We start from the raw sequence: 7,500 nt of genomic DNA, 5'->3' as shown, positions 1-7,500 counted from the left end.
ACCAGGGCCCTATTCCCTATATAGTGCACTATTTTAGACCAGGGCCCTATTCCCCTCATAGTGCACTACTTTAGACCAGGGCCCTATTCCCTATGTAGTGCACTAATTTTGACGGGAGACCATTGGGCTCACAGGGACCAGAGGGCTCACAGGGACCAGAGGGCTCACAGGGACCAGAGGGCTCACAGGGACCAGAGGGCTCACAGGGACCAGAGGGCTCACAGGGACCAGAGGGCTCACAGGGACCAGAGGGCTCACAGGGACCAGAGCGCTCACAGGGACCAGAGGGCTCACTAGGACCAGAGGGCTCACAGGGACCAGAGGGCTCACAGGGACCAGAGGACTCACAGGGACCATAGGGCTCACAGGGAAAGTAGGGCTCACGGGGACCAAAGGGCTCTGGTTAAAAGTAGCACATTATACAGGGAACAGGGCTCTGTTTGGGACGCAGGCTTAGGGGAAACGTTGATGCCTCAAGGACTTCAGAGATGTAGGGGATAGGCCTCAAGGACTTCCACTATGTAGGGGATAGGGTGCCACTTGGTACATAGGGGAAAGGGTGCCACTTGGTATGTAGGGGAAAGGGTGCCACTTGATATGTAGGGGGAAGGGTGCCACTTGGTATGTAGGGGGAAGGGTGCCACTTGGTACGTAAGGGGAAGGGTGCCACTTGATATGTAGGGGGAAGGGTGCCACTTGGTATGTAGGGGAAACGGTGCCACTTGGTACGTAAGGGGAAGGGTGCCACTTGATATGTAGGGGGAAGGGTGCCACTTGGTATGTAGGGGAAAGGGTGCCACTTGATATGTAGGGGGAAGGGTGCCACTTGGTATGTAGGGGAAAGGGTGCCACTTGGTATGTAGGGGATAGGGTGCCACTTGGTATGTAGGGGGAAGGGTGCCACTTGGTATGTAGGGGGAAGGGTGCCACTTGGTATGTAGGGGAAAGGGTGCCACTTGGTATGTAGGGGAAAGGGGGCCACTTGGTATGTAGGGGAAAGGGTGTCACTTGGTATGTAGGGGATAGGGTGCCACTTGGTATGTAGGGGGAAGGGTGCCACTTGGTATGTAGGGGAAAGGGGGCCACTTGGTATGTAGGGGAAAGGGTGCCACTTGGTATGTAGGGGAAAGGGGGCCACTTGGTATGTAGGGGAAAGGGTGCCACTTGGTATGTAGGGGAAAGGGTGCCACTTGGTATGTAGGGGAAAGGGTGCCACTTGGTATGTAGGGGGAAGGGTGCCACTTGGTATGTAGGGGAAAGGGTGCCACTTGGTATGTAGGGGAAAGGGGGCCACTTGGTATGTAGGGGAAAGGCTGCCACTTGGTATGTAGGGGGAAGGGTGCCACTTGGTATGTAGGGGAAAGGGTGTCACTTGGTATGTAGGGGAAAGGGTGCCACTTAGTAAGTAGGGGAAAGGGTGCAACTTGGTATGTAGGGGAAAGGGTGTCACTTGGTATGTAGGGGACAGGGTGCCACTTGGTATGTAGGGGAAAGGGTGCCACTTGGTATGTAGGGGATAGGGTGCCACTTGGTATGTAGGGGGAAGGGTGCCACCTGGTATGTAGGGGAAAGGGTACCACTTAGTAAGTAGGGGAAAGGGTGCCACTTGGTATGTAGGGGAAACGGTGCCACTTGGTACGTAAGGGGAAGGGTGCCACTTGGTATGTAGGGGAAAGGGTGCCACTTGGTATGTAGGGGAAAGGGGGCCACTTGGTATGTAAGGGGAAGGGTGCCACTTGGTATGTAGGGGGAAGGGTGCCACTTGGTATGTAGGGGGAAGGGTGCCACTTGGTATGTAGGGGGAAGGGTGCCACTTGGTATGTAGGGGAAAGGGTGCCACTTGGTATGTAGGGAAAAGGGTACCACTTGGTATGTAGGGGGAAGGGTGCCACTTGGTATGTAGGGGAAAGGTTGCTACTTGGTATGTAGGGGAAAGGGTGCCACTTGGTATGTAGGGGGAAGGGTGCTACTTGGTATGTAGGGGAAAGGGTGCCACTTGGTATGTAGGGGAAAGGGTGCCACTTGGTATGTAGGGGAAAGGGTGCCACTTGGTATGTAGGGGAAAGGGTGCCACTTGGTATGTATGGGAAAGGGTGCCACATGGTATGTAGGGGAAAGGGTGCCACTTGGTATGTAGGGGGAAGGGTGCCACTTGGTATGTAGGGGAAAGGGTGCCACTTGGTATGTAGGGGGAAGGGTGCCACTTGGTATGTAGGGGAAAGGGTGCCACTTGGTATGTAGGGGAAAGGGTGCCACTTGGTATGTAGGGGGAAGGGTGCCACTTGGTATGTAGGGGAAAGGGTGCCACTTGGTATGTAGGGGAAAGGGGGCCACTTGGTATGTAGGGGAAAGGCTGCCACTTGGTATGTAGGGGGAAGGGTGCCACTTGGTATGTAGGGGAAAGGGTGTCACTTGGTATGTAGGGGAAAGGGTGCCACTTAGTAAGTAGGGGAAAGGGTGCCACTTGGTATGTAGGGGAAAGGGTGTCACTTGGTATGTAGGGGAAAGGGTGCCACTTGGTATGTAGGGGAAAGGGTGCCACTTGGTATGTAGGGGATAGGGTGCCACTTGGTATGTAGGGGATAGGGTGCCACCTGGTATGTAGGGGAAAGGGTACCACTTAGTAAGTAGGGGAAAGGGTGCCACTTGGTATGTAGGGGAAACGGTGCCACTTGGTACGTAGGGGGAAGGGTGTCACTTGGTATGTAGGGGAAAGGGTGCCACTTGGTATGTAGGGGAAAGGGTGCCACTTGGTATGTAGAGGATAGGGTGCCACTTGGTATGTAGGGGATAGGGTGCCACTTGGTATGTAGGGGATAGGGTGCCACTTGGTATGTAGGGGAAAGGGTGCCACCTGGTATGTAGGGGAAAGGGTGCCACTTGGTATGTAGGGGAAACGGTGCCACTTGGTACGTATTGGAAAGGGTGCCACCTGGTATGTAGGGGAAAGGGTGCCACTTGGTATGTAGGGGGAAGGGTGCCACTTGGTATGTAGGGGGAAGGGTGCCACTTGGTATGTAGGGAAAACGGTGCCACTTGAACTTGGTACGATGAGATGATGCCAATACAGACTACTGGGATAGAACAGTAATATCTATAACAGAGAGAGAGGAAGAGACGAAGACACTCCACTCCTCTTCACCCTTCTCCTGTCCTCTTCTCCCCTTTTCAAGCACAACTCTCATGTCCTCTCCTGTCCTCTTCTCTTCGTCTCACCTCTTATCCTCTCCTCCATATTCCTCTCATCTCATCTCACCTACTTTCCTCTCCTTTCCTCTGAGAGAGAGAGAGAGAAACCAGTGTTATAGATGGAGAGAGAAACCAGTGTTATAGATGGAGAGAGAAACCAGTGTTATAGATGGAGAGAGAAACCAGTGTTATAGATGGAGAGAGAAACCAGTGTTATAGATGGAGAGAGAAACCAGTGTTATAGATGGAGAGAGAAACCAGTGTTATAGATGGAGAGAGAAACCAGTGTTATAGATGGAGAGAGAAACCAGTAGTATAGATGATTGAGAGGCAGAGGGGGAAGATAGAGGAGGAAGAAGAGGGGGTTGAAGAGGGAGAGGATGGAGATAGGGGGAAGATAGAGGAGGAAGAAGAGGGAGAGGATGGACATAGAAGGAAGAATAGGGGGTTGAAGAGAAGACTGTAAAGACCTAGAGAGACAGAATGACAGGATTCACTGAAGTGTTACGGCGATGGCAGCTTTCAGAGGATAAATAAGTCAATATATTAGAGTCCCTGTGTGTGTGTGTGTGTGTGTGTGTGTGTGTGTGTGTGTGTGTGTGTGTGTGTGTGTGTGTGTGTGTGTGTGTGTGTGTGTGTGTGTGTGTGTGTGTGTGTGTGTGTGTGTGTGTGTCTGTGTCTGTGTGTGTGTGTGTGTGTGTGTGTGTGTGTGTGTGTGTGTGTGTGTGTGTGTGTGTGTCTGTGTCTGTGTCTGTGTCTGTGTCTGTGTGTCTGTGTGTCTGTGTGTCTGTGTGTGTGTGTGTGTGTGTGTCTGTGTCTGTGTCTGTGTCTGTGTCTGTGTCTGTGTCTGTGTCTGTGTCTGTGTCTGTGTCTGTGTCTGTGTCTGTGTCTGTGTGTCTGTGTGTCTGTGTGTCTGTGTGTCTGTGTGTCTGTGTGTCTGTGTGTCTGTGTGTCTGTGTGTCTGTGTGTCTGTGTGTCTGTGTGTCTGTGTGTCTGTGTGTCTGTGTGTCTGTGTGTGTGTACATATGACAGAGACCAGCATACTAGCTCTGTCCAAAATGTTTCCCTGTTCCTGCCATAGTAACCTACGTTTCAACAGAGAGACTCTGGGCCCTGGTGCAGAATACATATAAATCCCATAAATACTGCTATTCCATCAGACTAGTCTGTTATCATTCCCCTGTATAATACTGTTCCATCAGACTAGTCTGTTATCATTCCCCTGTATAATACTGTTCCATCAGACAAGTCTGTTATCATTCCCCTGTATAATACTGTTCCATCAGACTAGTCTGTTATCATTCCCCTGTATAATACTGTTCCATTAGACTAGTCTGTTATCATTCCCCTGTATAATACTGTTCCATCAGACTAGTCTGTTATCATTCCCCTGTATAATACTGTTCCATCAGACTAGTCTGTTATCATTCCCCTGTATAATACTGTTCCATCAGACAAGTCTGTTATCATTCCCCTGTATAATACTGTTCCATCAGACTAGTCTGTTATCATTCCCCTGTATAATACTGTTCCATCAGACTAGTCTGTTATCATTCCCCTGTATAATACTGTTCCATCAGACTAGTCTGTTATCATTCCCCTGTATAATACTGTTCCATTAGACTAGTCTGTTATCATTCCCCTGTATAATACTGTTCCATTAGACTAGTCTGTTATCATTCCCCTGTATAATACTGTTCCATTAGACTAGTCTGTTATCATTCCCCAGTATAATACTGTTCCATTAGACTAGTCTGTTATCATTCCCCTGTATAATACTGTTCCATTAGACTAGTCTGTTATCATTCCCCAGTATAATACTGTTCCATTAGACTAGTCTGTTATCATTCCCCTGTATAGTGCTGTTCCATCAGACTAGTCTGTTATCATTCCCCTGTATAATACTGTTCCATTAGACTAGTCTGTTATCATTCCCCTGTATAATACTGTTCCACTAGACTAGTCTGTTATCATTCCCCTGTATAATACTGTTCCATCAGACTAGTCTGTTATCATTCCCCTGTTTAATGCTGTTCCTTCAGACTAGTCTGTTATCATTCCCCTGTATAATACTGTTCCATCAGACTAGTCTGTTATCATTCCCCTGTATAATACTGTTCCATTAGACTAGTCTGTTATCATTCCCCTGTATAATACTGTTCCATTAGACTAGTCTGTTATCATTCCCCTGTATAATACTGTTCCATTAGACTAGTCTGTTATCATTCCCCTGTATAATACTGTTCCATTAGACTAGTCTGTTCTCATTCCCCTGTATAATACTGTTCCATCAGACTAGTCTGTTATCATTCCCCTGTATAATACTGTTCCATCAGACTAGTCTGTTATCATTCCCCTGTATAATACTGTTCCATCAGACTAGTCTGTTATCATTCCCCTGTATAATACTGTTCCATTAGACTAGTCTGTTATCATTCCCCTGTATAATACTGTTCCATTAGACTAGTCTGTTATCATTCCCCTGTATAATACTGTTCCATTAGACTAGTCTGTTATCATTCCCCAGTATAATACTGTTCCATTAGACTAGTCTGTTATCATTCCCCTGTATAATACTGTTCCATTAGACTAGTCTGTTATCATTCCCCAGTATAATACTGTTCCATTAGACTAGTCTGTTATCATTCCCCTGTATAGTGCTGTTCCATCAGACTAGTCTGTTATCATTCCCCTGTATAATACTGTTCCATTAGACTAGTCTGTTATCATTCCCCTGTATAATACTGTTCCACTAGACTAGTCTGTTATCATTCCCCTGTATAATACTGTTCCATCAGACTAGTCTGTTATCATTCCCCTGTTTAATGCTGTTCCTTCAGACTAGTCTGTTATCATTCCCCTGTATAATACTGTTCCATCAGACTAGTCTGTTATCATTCCCCTGTATAATACTGTTCCATTAGACTAGTCTGTTATCATTCCCCTGTATAATACTGTTCCATTAGACTAGTCTGTTATCATTCCCCTGTATAATACTGTTCCATTAGACTAGTCTGTTATCATTCCCCTGTATAATACTGTTCCATTAGACTAGTCTGTTATCATTCCCCTGTATAATACTGTTCCATCAGACTAGTCTGTTATCATTCCCCTGTATAATGCTGTTCCATTAGACTAGTCTGTTATCATTCCCCTGTATAATACTGTTCAATCAGACCAGTTCCTTGAGGGACACATTCGAGCCTCAGTTCCCTCGTCAAAAGTAGTCCACATACGGGATACATCATTAGACTGAGCCGTGAGCGACCATTAATGGATAGCTGATGTTCCAGAGTCAAACTTTTATTTATTCATGTCTTCTTTATTTCACCTGTGCTTGAGGCCAACTCTCTCAGACTCCACACTCAGTCAGTCGCGTCTGAAAAATACGAGTCCTAAATTGGTACCCCATTGCCTATATAGAGCACTACTTTTGACCTGTAACCAGAGCTCAGAACCTCTATGGGTCCTGGTCAAAAGTAGTGTACTATATAGGGAACAGCATGCCATTTGGGATCTAGACCCATTATTACAAGACGATACAAAAGTGACAAAAAAAACTAAGCTTTATGTGGACTTGAACATCAATCGAAAAGCAGTATTCATTATTCTGGAACACAAAACAAGATATTTATTCCTCGTTTTAATTTGACAACATATTGTGATTATAATTGTAGTTAGACAATGGAGGCATCACAAACGGCACATTATTCCCTATACGTTTTGCTAAAGCAGTGCACTATGTAAGGAATAGGGTGCAATTGCTGACACATCCTATAAGGTAATGGCACTGTTAAAAGTATATACAAGGGGATACATTACCACAGTGTCTAGATCTTGACACAAATAAATAAATAAATTCAATATAGCTATCGATAGAAGTATTTAAAGACATATCATTGTTTCATGGCATTTAGGTTGAGAGAGAGAGCGCTAGAGAGAGAGAAGGAGAGAGGGAGACAGAGAGAGAGAGAGAGAAAGAGAGAGAGATCTTTGATGACAATAGGATGATAAATTGAGAGTCACAGAATAGGAGTTTAGACTCCTCCACTGATGCATTCACTCTCCAGAGAGAGACACACACACACACTAACAGACACACACACATTCACACACACTAACACACACACTCACCGAAGATCCACACACACTGATACAGACGCTCCCCAGAGAGTGGTAAGCAGTTCTCAGCCTCACACACTGAAGTCGCACGGACACTCACACACACACACACAGCAGTCGCACAGACACTCACACACACACACACACACACACACACACACACACACACACACACACACACACACACAC

The sequence above is a fragment of the Salvelinus fontinalis genome, chromosome 5, assembly GCF_029448725.1.
Source record: "Salvelinus fontinalis isolate EN_2023a chromosome 5, ASM2944872v1, whole genome shotgun sequence".
NCBI classification, from domain to species: Eukaryota; Metazoa; Chordata; class Actinopteri; order Salmoniformes; family Salmonidae; genus Salvelinus; species Salvelinus fontinalis.
This window is presented reverse-complemented; position numbering follows the sequence as displayed.